Source organism: Oryx dammah, unplaced genomic scaffold (genome assembly GCF_014754425.2).
Source record: "Oryx dammah isolate SB20612 unplaced genomic scaffold, SCBI_Odam_1.1 HiC_scaffold_15, whole genome shotgun sequence".
Lineage (NCBI taxonomy): Eukaryota > Metazoa > Chordata > Mammalia > Artiodactyla > Bovidae > Oryx > Oryx dammah.
In genome coordinates this window covers 37,006,607-37,024,577 of record NW_024070199.1, presented here as the reverse complement: position 1 = coordinate 37,024,577, position 17,971 = coordinate 37,006,607, and the positions used below count along the sequence as shown (strand labels likewise).

The 17,971-nt window shown below is 42.3% G+C and overlaps 1 pseudogene; it reads left to right on the top strand.

The window, feature by feature from the left end:
* Positions 1 to 9,921: 9,921 nt before the first annotated feature.
* Positions 9,922 to 15,211, top strand: LOC120874077 (annotated as a pseudogene).
* Positions 15,212 to 17,971: the final 2,760 nt, after the last annotated feature.

Genomic DNA, 17,971 nt, shown 5'->3' with positions numbered 1-17,971 from the left:
AGCTTAGCTTGAAAGATATTGAGCATTATTTTGCTAGCAAGTGAGATGAGCGCAATTGCATGATAGGTTGAACATTCTTTGGAATTGCCTTTCTTTTGGATTGGAATGAAAATTGACCTTTCCCGCCGGGGTCCAGCCCCGGTGGATCCAGGGAATTCAAAGGGTGGACGGCGTTGGCGAGGAAAGACTTATTTATTGATTGATATAAGATTAGATTAAGAAACAATAGTGTAGTAGGAAGATTAAGTGGAAACAGACGGCTGAATAACTTGGATTACGCGAGAGACCAATACAATTCCAGACAAGGAATTTACACCATCTACATTGGGCCACCGGCGCTCTCTTGAAAATCTAAGGGTGCCTTGCCTTAGGCTCCCTTTTGCGCCGGTCTTAACAGCCAGGGCAAGTAAGTAGACTTGGTGAGCCTCCGTGCCCCAGATGGGAATTCAGCCTGAAATTAAAGTAAAGAGGAGAGGGAGGAAAAAAGAGAGAGAGACACGGGGGAAACCAGTCCAGTGACTGGCTCCCGCTCCTTTTGTTTAGAAGGCCTTAGATACCTTTTAGATTGTACATAGAGATCAATGGGTAATACAAAGTTATGCAATGTTAGCAGTCCAGACTCTTATCAAAACCAGGCTTTTCTCTCTGCATACCTAATTGTATACACAAGTCTTAGGTGATTTACATCATCTTCTGGCCAAAAAGGGCCAATTAACATTTTACAGCCTTTTTTCTGATAAGGGTTTATCAACCAGAAGACTTATTTGTATTGATCTTCCCAAAGTCTGGTGCCACTCTCAGAAAGCACTAAATAAAGTTACATTCTTACATAGCAAGGACACAAGAGGAGTGCAAAGAGAAGTAATTAACTCAAAAGTCTAGTGTTGCTAACTTCAGAACTACTATATATCTTTTTCCATATCCCCTTTACATTGATTAATATCCCCCCAGGTGCCTAAAAGATAAATAATATGGAGGCCTGGCAGGAATCATTGAGTCAACAGTGAAATCCCATCACCAATATAATTTTTAACTCTTTAGAAAAGGCTCTGTATCTTTAAGATGCTTTTAAGCTTTGTGCCTCTCACAGTTGGGGGCTGCAAGCAATTCACAAGCTGTAAGAGGTCCGGGGAACCTGTTAGGCAATCTAAAGAGCAATCAGAGGGGGTTAACTGAAACATCCCTTTCAAATGCAGAAGACTAAAGCCCTGAGTTGACTTTTTTCCAGAGAATATCAGAAAAGAGGAAAAGCGGAGTACAAAAGCTGGCAGATTTTTATTTTGGGGAGTGGATGCTCAGGAAATGCCAGGGGGAACTCTGAAGTCTGAATCATGGCCTTGCATATGTCAGCTTCCTCCCTCATGACCTTGTCACTGGCGGGATTCCTCACACTGGCTTCCGGCACTTTCCCAGCACTGTGGCCACTGCTGAGTTTTCCAAATTTGCTGACATATTGAATGCAGCACTTTTACAGCCTCATTCTTCAGGATTTTTAAATAGCTCAGCTGGAATTCCATCACCTCTCCTATCATTGTTTGGAGATGTAGAAACCAAAAAGAGACCAACAGCCTTACAACTCTCCTTGCAGTGTGCTTTCAGGTTAAAAGTAGTTGACAAGGAAAGGTTTACTGGTAAGCCTGGGAAGGGAGACATCTGAGCCAGTAATGATTAGCTCTTGTTGGGGCCCAGAAAACAGAAGCATCGGCTTAGTCAGAATGCCCACTTGACTTCTTACTCCAGTATATCTGGCTTTACATGAGTGACACAAGCATCGTCCCTATCCTGGTCTCTCTGACCATTTTTCTACAGTTTTGCTGTGCGTTCTTGCCGCCTCTTCTTAATCTCATCTGCTTCTGTTAAGTCTCTGAATTTTCTTACCTTTATTGAGCCCATCCTTGCATAAAGTGCTCATCTGGTAACTCCAATTTTTCTGAAGCGATCTATACTCTTTACAATTCTATTATTTTCCTCTAATTCTTGCAGTGTTCACTTATGAAGACATTCTTATCTCTCCTCGCTATTCTCTGGAAGTCTGCATTCCATTCAGTATATCTTTCCCTTTTTCCTTTGCCTTTCACTTCTCTTATTTTCTCAGCTGTTTTTAATGCCTCCTCAGGCAACCCCTTTTCCTTCTCACATTTGCTTTTCTTGGGGATGGTTTTGGTGACCACCTCCTGTAAAATGTTACAAACCTCCATCCATAGATCTTCAGGTTTCCACCTAATCCCTTGAATCTATTTTTCATCTCCACTATAAAATCATAAGGAATTTGATTTAAGTCATAGATGAATGTTCTACTGGTTTTCCTTACTTACTTCAATTAAAGGCTAAATACTGCTTACTTCTGCTTAAGCATTGTTGCTAGATCACCACCCACCACTCCCAATCGGTGTGGAGCAAAAACACACAACTTGAAGACTATTACCCTGGGTTTGTGCTTGGCTTTTCATGTGCTTAGCTGTGTGACATTGATCAAGTCCCTTAACCTCAGTTTTCTTATCTGGTCAAAGGGCACCATGATGATAATTCCACCTCTAGATGCATGTGTGCCTGCTAAGAAGAAGTGGCCCTGAGAGGCCTTACTTGGCTCCTGAGTCTGGAAAAAGTATGAATTATTTTGCCAGGTGAGGAGGTGGAAACCTTCTGTTTAGAGGTTATGGCTGCCATCCTCAATGCTAAATACTGATCCAATCCAAATGACATCTATCTCTGCACCTGACCCAGAACTCTGACTGAGCCAATGCTTCTGTTTTCTGGGCCCCAACAAGAGCTAATCATTACTGGCTCAGATTGCTCCCTTCCCAGGCTTACCAGTCAGCCTTTCCTTGTCAACTACTTTTAACCTGAAATCACACTGCAAGGAGAGTTGTAAGGCTGTTGGTCTCTTTTTGGTTTCCACATCTCCAGCGTAGCAAGAAGTAGCTGTTATGGCTACTTGTCATAGCAACAGCTATGGCAACCTGTACAGTCCAATCTCAGCCTGTTAAATGAAACTGTCCCCATTTGGCCCCTCATGTTCAAATTCCGTACAGTTGCCCTAGAAACCTTCCTATGCTTGCTGTTTAATGACCAAATATTTGTGGACTTGATCTAGTTTTCTTTCCCAAGTATGATTCCAACCATGCAATGAAGTAACCAGACATTTAGTCATCTAATTACCCACAGGAATTGATAAAAGCATACCACCCATCCATTTCTTGCTTGCCCCAAAACAACTTTTAAGTGATCTTCTGAAACAATGTGATAAACTGGCATGTGCACTCCAGAAAGGACACTTTTTCTGGATCCGTTTTGCACTTAGTGCCTGATGTCTACCACAAGCCTCGCTCTCCAGCAGCCGGTCACCTGGTTCTTGCAGACTCAGCCCACTCCAGATCCCTTCGACATCCCTCAGTAAAATCTAGAGAACAAACTCAGTCAAAGCTCTCTCTCCTGCAGAAAACAGTTTTTTGATTTTTAGAAAACAATTTTTGGTAACATTCAAATCTTGTGCTCCTTGCCTTGGATTCAAGGACCTGTACCAGAGGATGGGAAGCCTCTGCTTCCAACTAAATCTTTCTCCATTCCAACCAAGACCAGAACCTTCATATGTCCCTGTGTCCTCTGGTATCATTCAGTTACTAAGCCATGTCTGACTCTTTGTGATTACATGTTCGGCAACAAAACAGGCCTCCCTGTCTTTCACTATTTCATGTAGCTTCTTCAAACTCATGTCCTTTGAGTAGGTGATGCCATCTCATATTCTCATCTCTCTCCTTCTGCCAACAATCTTTCCCAGCATCAGAGTCTCTTTCAAAGAGCTGGGTCTTAACATCATTGTCCTAAGTGTTGGAGCTTCATCTTCATCATCAGTCCTTCCATTGAATATTACTCTACCACTTCCAAAACAAAACTCATGTTTCCAACCTAACAATATTGAACATTGATAAAGTTGAATAGAAATAGGATCTGGTCCTCTGGGAAATCCCAGCACTGCCACCCTGCCTTTCTCTTACCATTCTCTCCACCTGGCATAGAATTGCTTCCCTACAGCTTCTCCAGCTTAAAATATCCTGCTGACCCAAAATTGTCAGATATCCAGGAATTGTTCCTTCCTCCTTCCTTAAAGACTTCTGCCTGCTCCCTGATTGTGCTCTGTACATCAGTTCAGTTCAATCTCTCGGTCATGTCCACTCTTTTCTATATCATGGAGTGCAACATGCCAGGCTTCCCTGTCCATCACAAATTCCCAGAGCTTGCTCAAACTCATGTTCATCAAGTTGATGATGCCACCCAACAATTTTGTCTTCTGTCTTCCCCTTTGCCTCCTGCTTTTAATCTTTCCCACCATCAGGGTCTTTTATAATGAGTCAGTTCTAACCATCAGTTGGCCAAAACAATAGAGGTTCACCTTCAGCATTGGTCCTTCCAATGAATATTCAAGACTGATTTCCTCTAAGATGGACTGATTGGATCTCCTTGCAGTCCAAGGGACTCTCAAGACTCTTTCCAGCACACAGTGCAAAAGCATCAATTCTTTGGTGCTCAGCTTTCTTTATGTTCCAACTCTCACATCCACTCACAACTTCTGGAAAAACCATAGCTTTGACTGTACAGATCTTTGCTGGTAAAGTAATGCCTATGCTTTTTAGTATTCTGTCAAGGTTTTTCATAGCTTTTCTTCCAAGGACCAAGTGTCGTTTTCCCCCTCCCCCCACAGCTGCAGTCACTATCTGCAGTTATTTTGGAGCCCAGGAAAATAAACTATGTCACTGCTTTCATTGTTTCTCCATGTATTTGCCATGAAATAATGAAACTGGATGCAGCGATCTTCGTTTTTTGAAATATACGTACCTCATCAAGACCATCCCCAAGAAAATGAAATGCAAAAAAGCAAAATGGTTCTGGGAGAATGCCTTGGAAATAATGTAAAAAAGAAGAGAAGCAAAAGACAAAAGGGAAACAAAACAAATAACAACCTGAATGCAGAGTTCCAAAGATAGCAAGAGGAGATTAAAAAAAAAAAAAAAAGCCTTCCTAAGTGATAAGTGCAAAGATATAGAGGAAAACAATAAAATGGAAAAGACCAAAGATCTGCTCAAGAAAATTAGAGGTAGGGAAGGATGGTTTCATGCAAACATGCGCCAAATAAAAGAGAGAAATGGCATGGACCTAAAAGAAGCAGAATATATTAAAAGGAGGTTGAAAGAATATATAGAAGAACTATACAAAAAGGATATTAATGACCCAGATAACCACAATGGTGTGATCACTCAACTAGAGCTAGACATCCTGAAATGTGAAGTCAAGAGGGCCTTAGGAAGCATCACTATGAGTAAAGCTAGTGGTTGTGATGGAATTGCAGTTGAGCTATTTCACATCCTAAAAGATGATGCTGTTAAAGTGCTGCACTTAATACACTAGCAATTTTGGAAAACTCAGCAGTGGCCACAGGATTAGAAAGGTTGTTTTCATTGCAATCCCAAAGAAAGGCGATTTCAAAGAATGTTCAACTACCACACACTTGCACTCATCTCACATGCTACCAAAGTAATTTCTCCAAGCAAGTCTTCAACAGTACATGAACTGTGAATTTTCATATGTTCAAGCTGGATTTAGAAAAGGAAGAGGGACCAGAGATCAAATTGCCATCATTGGTTGGATCATAGAAAAAGCAACAGAATTCCAGAAATATACCTACTTCTGCTTTATTGACCACGTAAAAGCCTTTGACATTGTGGATCACAACAAACTGTGGAAAACTTACTGAGATTGGCATACCAGACCATCTTGCTTGCCTTCTGAGATATCTGTATTCAGGTCAAGAAGCAATAGTTAGAATTGAGCATGGAACAGCAGACTTGTTCCAAATCAGGAAAGAAGTAATTAAAGGCTGTATATTGTCACCCTGCTTATTTAAATTATATTTTGAGTACAACATGCTAAATGTCCAACTGGATGAAGCACAATCTGGAATCACGGTTGCTGGGAGAAATATCAATAACCTCAGATATGCAGAAGACACCACTCTCATGGCAGAATGTGAAGAGAAACTAAAGAGCCTCTTGATGAAAGTGAAAGGGGAGAGTGAAACATCTGGCTTAAATTCAACATTAAAAAAATGAAGATCATGGCATTTCGTCCCATCACTTCATGGCAAATAGATGGAGAAACAATAGAAACAGTGAGAGGCTTTATTTTTAGGGGCTCCAAAATCACTGCAGATGATGACTGCAGCCATGAAATTAAAAGGTGCTTGCTTGTTTGATGTAAAGTTATGACAAGCCTAGCAACATTTTTAAAAGCAAAGACATTACTTTGCTAAAAAAAAGTTCAGTATAATCAAAGCTATTTTTCCAGTTGTCATGTATTGATGTGACAGTTGGAGCATAAAGAATGGTGAGTAATGAAGAATTGAAGATTTTGAACTGTGGTGTTGGACAAGACTCTTGAGAGTCCCTTGGACTACAAGGAGATCCAACAAGTCCATGCTAAAGGAAATCAATCCTGAATATTCATTGGAAGGACAGATGCTGAAACTCCAATACTTTGGCCAACTGATGTGAAGAACTTACTCATTAGAAAAGGCCCTATTACTGAGACAGATTGAAGGCAGGAGGAGAAGATGATAAGAGAGCATGAGATGATAAGAGAGCATGAGCACTCGATGGGCGTGAGTCTGAGTGAACTCCGGGATTTTGTGATGGACAGGGATGCTTGGCGTGCTGCAGACCATGGGGTTGCAAAGAGTCAGACATGACTGAGCGACTGAACTGAACTGAACTGAACATACCCGTAGCAAATGCTATTTGTAACTGTCATGTTTCTCCAGCAAGACGGGGTTCCCCAAAGCCCCATATCCCTAGTAGTCTGCACCCATGCACAGAAGTCACTGCCTAACATTCACCAGGCATTCAGTGAGTTCTGATTGCAGGGACACCTTCATTTTGCTAGACATAGAGGAGCAAAGGACACATTTACACTCCTGTCTCAAACAACTTGAAAATAGAAGAGATAAATGAAAAAGCAGTTTTTTACATCAAATGTCAGGCAGCAGAGAATTAATTCCTGAGGCAGGGAGCAAGGAAGGTGAATTCTACAATTGCCCCACCTCTAGAAATAGTTTCCAACACATACATTGAACGGCTATCTAGGCAGAGACAAACGGTCTCCCAAAAAGAAAGATTTAAGACTCTATTTAGAGTTCACAGGAGAAAGCTACATACAGAGAACTGTGGGAGTGTACAGGTAATACCCTTCCAGTTTAGAGCAGAGAGTTAATAGTACTGGTCAGGATTATAGGGAATAATCCTTGAGTCTCAAACTGCATCAAGTCTAATGGTGTCCCCACCCACCAGCATGGAAATTATTCATAATTCCCATGACATCAGTATGGCCATGAAGACAATATTGCCTTATTAGTGGGGAATAATAAACCTGATCTAAAGGCAGGTCTTATATCAACTAAAAACCTGAACAGCAAGCCTTCAAAAAATACAATTGTTTCCATGAAATTAACAGTGTCTCCAAGGAGTGCCATGAATAATTTTTAAAAATTAAGAATATCCAGCATCCAAAGGGTAAAAATTGCCATATCCAATATCCAATTTAAAATTTCCATATGAATTGTGAAAATATTTGTCCTAGGTCAATCAAAATATTGTAAAGTAATACTCCAGTGTGTATATGTAATGCAGCTTTCTTATCCATTAATCTGCTGATGGACATCTCAGCCATTAAAAAGAATACATTTGAATTAGTTCTAATGAGGTGGATGAAACTGGAGCCTATTATACAGAGTGAAGTAAGCCAGAAAGAAAAACACCAATACACGTGTTCCAGTGCACCAGCCCCAAACATCCAGTATCATGCATTAAACTTGGACTGGTGATTCGTTTCACATATGATATTATACATGTTCAATGCCATTCTCCCAAATCATCCCACCCTTTCCCTCTCCCACAGAGTCCAAAAGCCTATTCTATATATCTCTGTCTCTTTTGCTGTCTCGCATACAGGGTTATCATTGCCATCTTTCTAAATTCTCTATATATGTGTTAGTATACTGTATTGGTGTTTTTTCTTTCTGGCTTACTTCACTCTGTATAATAGGCTCCAATTTCATCCACCTCATTAGAACCAATTCAAATGAACTCTTCTTAATGGCTGAGTAAAATTCCATTGTGTATATGTACCACAGCTTTCTTATGCATTCATCTGCTGATGGACATCTAAGTTACTTATACCTGTGGCAGCTTCCTGTTGATGTATGTATGGCAAAGCCAATACAATATTGTAAAGTAATTAACCTCCAATTAAAATAAATTTATATTAAAAGATAATAATAAACAAATTAGCCTTAGATCATCTGAAAAGAGCTATAACCCTGTATGCGAGACAGCAAAAGAGACATAGATATATAGAACAGTCTTTTGGACTCTGTGGGAGAGGTAGAGGGTGGGATGATTTGGGAGAATGGCATTGAAAAATGTATAATATCATATAAGAAATGAATCACCAGTCCAGGTTTGATGCAGGATACAGGATGCTTGGGACTGGTGCACTGGGATGACCTAGAGGGATGGTACAGGGAGGGAGTTGGGAGGGGTGTTCAGGATGGGGAAGACGTGTACATCGTGGCATATTCATGTTGAGGTATGGCAAAACCAATACAATATTGCAAAGTAATTAGCCTCCAACTAAAATAAACAAATTTTTTTTTTTTTTAAGGAAGAACATTGTACACGTTAAAAGGATAAACTCTGGTGTTATGCTGCCCTAGCACATATTGGGGCTTGCCACTCCCTAGCTGAGGGCCTTTGGATAGGTTATTTAACCTCTCTGAACTTCAGTTTCCTGACCAGAATGTGGAGAACAATACAGTGTATCCATTATCATTCTTTACTTATTTCCTTAGTATTTAAACTAAAAAAAACCTAATAATAATAATAATAATATTGTAAAGTAATTATCCTCTAATTAAGATAAATATATAAATTTAAAAAGAAAAAAATACAATGTGTAAAGAAGCAATAAAATATCCGTAATGAGGGAAACATCAATTAGTAAAAGCAGAGTTAAAGTATACATTACATAATTAGAAGGGAAGGGCATTAAAATGCTTCCTAGAATAATAATCTTTATAGTCATAAGGCTGAAGAATATTGAGTATGTTAAATAGAGACATGGAAAATAGGAATGAAAAGACTGTGGGAACAAATTAATTGTGCATTACAGAGATTTGAAACAACTTTAAGAACACTGAACACTCCTGGGCTCAAGACCAGTAACATGGTCTAAGAGGGTGAGCGAGGAGGAAGTTTAATGGAAGGCAACAGAAAAGAAGTTGAAGGAAAAGGCATTAGGATTTGCTTACGAATTTGATAAGGAAGGAAGGAGAAGGATGATGGATATTTTTCCTTCCTTGTTAGCATTCTACTAGGAGCCCAGGACCAGCTACCCAATTTGTGGGAGCCAGTGAGAAATGAAAGTGTGGGACACAAAAGTGTGGGACCCCTTGTTCAAGAAATGTTAGGCATTTCAAGACAGGGAGAGCAGAGGTGGGGTCCCTTCTGAGTGTGGGGCCCCTTCTGAGTGTGGGGCCCTTTGGACAGTAGAGTTCACAGGCCAGTGGAACCAATGCTTCGTGAACTGAACCCACACCGTTAGAACACCCAGGCCTTGATTTTTCTGAAAAATGACAAGGTGGACAAGGAGAAACCAAAACACTTCAGTACCATGTCCTCTGAGGGTGTCTGAGCACTCAGGTTGCTGGAGGTCTAGGGTGTCTTCAGAAGACATAGTGGGTGGAGCCCAGCCAAGTGATTCAGCTTCTAACCTCTTCTATGCCACTCAATAGCCAGTAACAGACCTCGGTCTGGAACTCAATCTCTCCTAGACTCGATTTCTGCATCTGTACATGGGGATCTTATTAGGGCCTTGATGGATGGACAAGCACAGCTCTCAGACAGTCCTGTTGTTACTGTCCTCCAAGGATCCCCCCCATCCTCTTCTCTCTACAGAAATGAGCAGGAGGGTAGTGTAGTGATGTTTGGTGGGGTGGACCACCGCTACTATGAGGGAGAGCTCAACTGGATACCATTGATCGAAGCAGGTGACTGGAGTGTACACAAGGATGGGCAAGCCTCTCCCTCTGAGGGACAGCCCAAGTGACACTCCCAATACTGTACATGGACACAGGCAGACACACACAAATGCATTCTCAGACACATAGTCACACAGACATATACACAACCCACAATGACAAGGACAGACACACAGACACATGTAAACACACGAGCAGAAACCTACACAGAGATACATATAAACATGCATAGTTAGTCAGAGACACACAAGCACACGCAGAGACACATAGAAATACACATACAAACAAACACACAAGCACATAGATGCACAAACAAGCCATGGGTTCATAATCCCCAGGCCTTCTGAGCAAGGCTCTGACCAGCATCCTAAAACGGTCCAGAAAAGTCTGTGCAGCTGGGAGAGAGCTGCATCCACTGCCCTTTGAGGTGGGGAGCATGGTTAGAGGACTCTACAGTGGAGTGAATAGAGAATCAGGGAGAATTTCACCAGCCTGAACAGAGTTATGGTAAGATGACTGACTGTCCAGGGCTACCTAGGACATAGGAGGTTCTCAGTACACATAAATGTCATTTTCAAAACAGGGACGATCCTGATAAAATGGGAAAAACTGATCTACTTAGGGAGCAGCTACCCAGCAGTGGAGAGAGGTTGGCTGCAGTCTTAAGATGTGAAAGCAACTAACAAAAAGGTCACCACATGTTCTTCGGCACATAGTGGGACAGGGGCTATAAAACAGAGTCAGGAAGGTGGGATCCAGGAGTGACTTGAGGACGGAGCATAATTGATAGGATTCTGTGTGATGCCCTCAGACAAAAGCTAACCTATCCTTTGGAGTTTCTTTGGGCTAGTCATGTATTTCCTGGCCAGGGTCTCAGGGTCTGAACTGGTTGTAGGAGCAGTGCTAGGAGACACCCTCTCCCAGAGGAGCCCCTCTATCCCCCTACTATGAGAATCTGCTACCCCTGCAAATCTCCATCTTCACCCTGTGTGAGACCTGTTATTTGTTCCCCATCAGATGCAGCTCTCTGGATGTTCCTTATTATTTTTTCAGTCTTCATTCACTAGTTGAGCAGACAAGCATTGGGAGTCCACTGTGTTCTAGGCACTTTAGGGAGCCAAAGAGAATAAAACTCGCCCTCACATCTAAGAAGGCAGATGTACATGAAGTGACTTGCCCACATAGTGAATTGTGACTTTGGTACATGCTAGACATGAGGAGGAGAAGGCAATGACAACCCACTCCAATAATTTGCCTGGAAAATCCCAGGAACTGTGGAGCCTGGTGGGCTCTACTCTATGAAGTCAAGCAGAGTCAGACACTACTGAAGTGAGTTAGCAGCAGCAGCAGCAGCAGACATAAGGAAGGGTCTACAAAGAGTGACCAAGATAGGAGACTGATAAACACCAAGGGAAAGACTTCCCAAAAACAATACAATTAAGGTGGAATCTGGAAGATGAGAAGAAATTTGCTAGTCAAAGTGGAGTAGAATCTTCTAGGAAGGAAGACCAGCTTGTGTCAAGGTAGAAAAGATCCTTGTGTATTCAAGTACTGTGTATTCAAGTACTGCATTTAAGGATGTCAAGAAAGGTGCAATGTCGAGAGTAAAGGAAAGGAGGGCAAGAGATGAAGGGCTGTTTATGAGACAGTCTGGAAGGGGGCAACTCTGGGGAAATGCCCACTTTCTTCCACTGTCTCTCAGCATCTTTATGAACAGAAAGGATTTTGCTTGTTCTGACGGCTGCAAGGCCTTTGTGGACACCGGGACATCAGATATCATGGGCCCAAGAAGACTGGTCAATAACATCCAGAAGCTCATTGGCACCAGGCCACGGGGTTCTCAAGTGAAGAGCCATGCCCCAGGATTACTCCCAGTCTCCACAAACAACAAAGATCTCCAGGGCCAACATCTCACCCTCTCTAACAGCACTATGTTTCATGTTCTGTGGTCAATACCCTGCCCTCTATTATCTTCACCATCAACAGCATTAAGTACCCAGGGCCAGGTCGAGCCTACATCCTCAAAGTGAGGGGACAATACTGAGAGTTGGTTCTCAAACTGGAGCTTGCAGGAACCCTTGGGCTGCTGCTGGGAGGAGGGCACGCATTGGAGGCCATGTAACACCATTGTAGATGCTGCTGAGCCCTGTGCTTGGGCTCCCACAAAACCAATCACTTGAGAAGTAAGGGCTCTGTGGGGCACTGATCTTCCTGAAATAAATGTGGAGAAGCCACAACTTATGGCATGGTGGGAGTCACAAGGAGAGAGGAATACTAAGGTCTTCAGTCTTCAAAGAACTTTAATTCAATCTGAACCCATAGGTGCATGAACACGAAATTCAGCTCTAGCAGTCCCTGAAATAGGCCACGTTACAAGGAGAATGCCTGGGGACAGTCCCAGTATGATGACCCAGCATAAGTTAACAGTCTCCATTCCCTTCTCAAACTTTTCCTGGTTTGGATGATAAATTACATGGTCAGCCTAGTTCTCGGCTGCATCTTCTCACTGTTCCAGCAAGGTGCCTCCATTGTGAGTTGAGGTACCAGACCCCTCTGTGAGGAGGTTGGATACTAAGGTGAATAAAGGGTGCAGAGAGACTGCTCAGCCCCGGCATAGGGTGGAGGCTTCATGTCAGCTCCCTGTGAGAGTTCAGAGCAGGCTGATGGGCTCAAAGAAGACTTTGAGGAAGAGAGGGAATTTCAGGAATTCTAAAACCACAAACTCATTGAGCCAAATGGAGGGTTGCTTGGTTCTAGGCAAAAGTGCACTGGATTCCATGCAAAAGGCATCTAAAGGTGTTCTGCACTGGGACACTGGGGACTTACAGGGGTGATGAGGGCTAGGGACTGACCAATGGGGATGAGGAACCAGAGTACATTACCCACCCAAGCCTGGGCTGGCCAAAGAGGGTGAGTGTGGGCCAAAGGAGGCTTCCCAGAGTTCCTGAGTTAAGTCGTGTTGTGGGCACTGCTCTATTTAAGATGGATAACCAACAAAGACATACTTTGTAGCACAGGGAACTCCGCTCAGTTATATGACAGCCTGGCTTGGAGGGGTGCCCTTGGGACCAGGATACCTGGATACATATGGTTGAGTCCCTTTACTGTCCACCTGAAACTCAGAATATTGTTAATCAGCTATACTCCAGTACAAAATAAAGTTTTTAAATAAAGTATGGATTGTGAGGGCACAGGAGGAGAACCAACATTCTCTGCAGAGAAAACAAGGAGTAGGAGTCAGAAGAAAAGAAACAGGGAGTGATGGGAACTATGGACTCTCTTGTTCTTTTCTAAATAATTATATTGAAGTGTGGCTAATTGCTGGGAGCCAGCGTGAGGAATCCCGCCTGTGACAAGGTCATGAGGAAGGAAGCCTGACAAAACGCAAGGATGTGATTAGGCTTCAGGAGTTCCCCCTGGAATTTCCTGAGCACATACCCCAAAACCCAAAAGTCTGCCGGCTTTTGCACTCTGCTCTTCTGATATTCTCTGGAAAAAGTCAAATCAGGGCTTTAGTCTTCTGCATTTGAAAGGGATGTTTCAGTTAAACCCCCTCTGATAGTTCTCTAGTTTGCCTAACAGGTCCCCCGGACCTCTTACAGCTTGTGAATTGCTTACAGCCCCCCAACCGTGAGAGGCACAAAGCTTAAAGCATCTTAAAGATACAGAGCCTTTTCTAAAGAGCTAAAAATCATATTGGTGATGGGTTTTCACTGTTGACTCAATGATTGCCGCCAGGCCTCCATATTCTTTATTCTTTAGGCACCTGGGAGGACGTTAATCAATGTAAAGGGGATATGGAAAAAGATATATAATAGTTTTGATGTTAGCAACACTAGACTTTTGAGTTAATTACTTTTCTCTTTGTTATATATCACTGCACTCCTCTTGTGTCCTTGCTATGTACGAATGTAACTTTATTTAGTGCTTTCAGAGAGTGGCACCAGACTTTGGGAAGATCAACACAAATAAGTCTTCTGGTTGACAAACCCTTATCAGAAAAAAGGCTGTAAAATGTTAATTGGCCCTTTTGGCCAGAAGATGATGTAAATTACCTAAGACTTGTCTATACAACTAGGTATGCAGAGAGAAAAGACTGGTTTTGATGAGAGTCTGGGCTGCTAACGTTGCATAACTTTGTGTTACCCATTGATCTCTATGTATAATCAAAAAGTATAAAAGGCCCTCTGAACAATAGAGGATGGGCCAGTCGCTGGACTGGTTTCCCCCATGTCTCCTCTCTAATTTCTGGCTGAATTCCCATCTGGGGCATGGAGGCTCACCATGTCTACTTACTTGTCCCAGCTTTTAAGATCCACACAAGGGGGAGCCCAAGGCAGGGCACCCCTGATATTCAAGAGGACGCCAGTGGCCTAACGTAGATGGTGCAAGCTCCTTGTCTGGAACTTTATTGGCTTCCCACATAAACCAAGTTATTCAGCCTTCTTTCTTCACTTAATTTTCCTACTACACTATTTCTTCCTAATCTAATCCTATATTTCTAAATAAATAAATAAATAAGTTTCTCCTTGCCTACACCGTCCACGCTTCGAATTTCCCTGGATCTACTGGGACTGGACCCTGGCAGCTAATCTTCAGCGTTTCATTAAGTTCTGCTGCACAACAATGTGACTCAGTTATACACATAAAAAAAATATTTCTTTCTTATTATTTTTCATGTGATTTATGGCTGAATAGTGAATGTATTTCTTTATGCTCTACAGTAGGACTTTGCTGTTTTTCATTCCTCTGTTTCCCATCTCCCACTCCTCCTCTCACCACACCCTTCCTCATGACAACCTCATGTCTTGGCCCTCTTTGATTTTGGATGAACTCTCACATCCCCTGCTACTGAGAAAACCCCTTGATACTTAACAAAAGAGGGAAATAAAGCAAAGAATTGTGCTGGGTCTGGATATTGGGGGAAGTCACCGGTAAGGGCTCATGCTGACTGGTGTGTGTCTCTGATACCCCCAGGATTCTAGAGGCTGCTGCTATACCACCTTTAGAGGGAACCAATTGAGTTCATCTACAGAGATCTGGTTCCTGGGTGATGACTTTCTGAGGGTGTATTTCTCGGTTTTTGATCGAGGAAATGACAGAATTGGCCTGGCACTGGCAGTGTAAATGCTTGGAGTGCTTCAGGAATGAGTAAAGCCACTCAACACAAACTCAGTCACACTTTGGGCACTCCTGCCCAGGATGCTGGTGAACTGTATTTGGTGGTCTGTACACCCTATTCTCAGTAAAGAATAAAGAGTTTCACTCTTAATGGTGCTGAAACAAATAGTTGCCTCTGTTTGTGTCTGGGAGTGAAGGATCTAGAACCATGTCTGAATCAAAATTGAGAGAAGCCCTACTCCAGCTGGCTTCAAGGAAAAGGGAGACTCATTGAAATGATTCTGGGAATCCAGGAAACAAGAATCAGAGCAAATACAAAGATCTCAGTGACTAGACCCAAGAAATCAGAAGTCATCAATTCTCTCTCATCTTCACTCTTTCCCTTCAGTCTACTTTGATGGTCTTAGCCTGGCAGCATTTTTCCTTAAGGTTTCTCCAAATAGTTAGGGAGTTCAAGCTACCTGCCCTATGGTTTTAAATCCTGAAGGCATCACCTAGTAAGGAAAGAAGATAGCAGATTTCAGAGTTCAAGTGTGTTCTCTGAATGACCCACCTCTGATCACATGTACAGCCCTAGATCAACCATCCTGGTAGGGACATGTGGTCTTATGACTGGCTTTACATGGTCTTTGGCCCTGACTCAGCAGCACACATGATTGTCAGTTTACTCCAGAACTACATGACTGAAGCTGGGGAGAGGCAGCCTCAAGGATAGCAACTGGCTTATGGTCTAGGCCATGGAAGAGTTTGTGATGACCTAACAACTCCACCACCTCCTCATTCAGAGGAATTATAAGGGATAATGAGATAGACTCTCTTTTTCCCATCTCAAATGATCTTATTACTGGGCTTCTCCTCTAGGGGATTTTGGGTGAGGTACTTCATGCAGAGATGATTTCCTCTCTTTCCCACACCCCAGTCACCAGTTATCTGCCACATATGCCTACTCTGTCCTTTCCAGTCCTACTTGGTAAGTGGTGGCCCCAGTGGATCCCTGAGCCATCCCCCCTCCTCCAGGGCCCAGAATGCCCCTTCTTTGCCTCCAATGGTGCTGGGGAGAATGCAACACATGTATCAGGGAACCAGGTTACACAGAGCCTTCAGCCTTTCTGAGCTTCCTCCAGGGGTGGAGCTATAAACTTTTTGCTTGGAGCTGCCATGGTTAGGCACTTTTTCAGTGGAAGCATCCATCCTTTCCACCTGGAGGCCCTCAGTAGATGCTTCAGCTGAGTCAGCAGTGGTCACATGTTGATTTCCTTTCAGATTGACTCGTTTGATCTCCTTGTTGTATACAAGACTCTCAGGAATCTTCTCAAGAACCACAGTTCAAAAGCTCAGTTCTTTGGCATTCACCATTTCTTATGGTCCAGATTGCACATCTGTACATGATTACTGGAAAAGTCATAACTTTGACACTACAGACCTCTGTAGCAAAGTGAGTCTCTTCTTTTTAATACACTGTGCCGGTGTTTCATGGCCTTTCTTCCTTCCAAGGAGCAAGTGTGTTTTGATTTTGTGGCTGCAGTCAAGGTCCATAGTGGTTTTGGATCCCAAGAAAATAAAATCTGCCACTGTTTCCACTTTTCCATCATCTGTATGCCATGATGTGGTGGGATCAGATGCCATGAATGTTGACTATAACTTTGTGAATAGTTGTTTGAATGTTTATGTTTTAAGCCAGTTTTTTAATATCCTCTCCTCACCAAGAGGCACTTTAGTTCTTCTTTGCTTTCTGCTATTAGGGCAATGTCATCTTCATATCCATGGATGTTGATATTTCTCCAAGCAATCTTTATTCCAGCTTGGGATTTATGCATTCCAGCATATTGAATGATGTATCCTATATAGAAATTAAATAACCAGAGTGAGAATGTACACCTTGTCACATTTCTTTCCCCCTTTAAATCTTTCAATTGTTTTGTGTCTGATTCTAAGACCATTTTTTGAGCTACATACAGACTTTTCAGGAGACAGGTAAGGTGATCAGGTACTCTCATTTGTGGTCCACACAGTGAAAGGCTTTATCATAGTCAGTTAAACAGATGGAAATATTTTCTTGGATTCCCTTGATTTCTCTATGATCCAATGGATACTGGCAAATTGATCTCTGGTTCCTCAAACCAGTTTGTACATCTGGAACTTTTCAGTTCATGTAGTGTTGAAGTTTAGCTTGAAGGATTTTGACCATTACCTTGCTAACAATTGAGATGGGCTCTATTTCATGATAGGTTGAACATCCTTTGAAATTGCCTTTCTTTAGGATTGGAATAAAAACTGACTTTGCCAGCACTGTGGCCACTGATGAGTTTTTCAAATTTGCTGAAATATTGAATGCAGCACTTTTACAGTCTCATTCTTTAGGATTTTTAAATAGCTCAGCCGGAATTCCATCACCTCTCCTATCATTGTTTCCAGTGATGCTTCCTAAGGCCCACTTGACTTCATACTCCAGTATATCAAGCTTTATCTGAGTGACCCAAGCATCATCACTCTCCTGGTCTTTTTGACCATTCTTGTACAGTTCTTCTGTGCATTCTTGCCACCTCTTCTTAATCTCATCTGCTTCTATTAAGTCTTTGACATTTCTGTCCTTTATTGTGCCATCCTTGCATGAAGTGTTCCTCTGGTAGCTCCAATTTTCCTGAAGTGATCTATACTCTTTACAATTCTATTATTTTCCTCTAATTCTTGCAGTGTTTACTAATGAAGACTTTCTTATATCCCCTTGCTGTTCTCTGGAAGTCAACATTCCATGAGGTATATCTT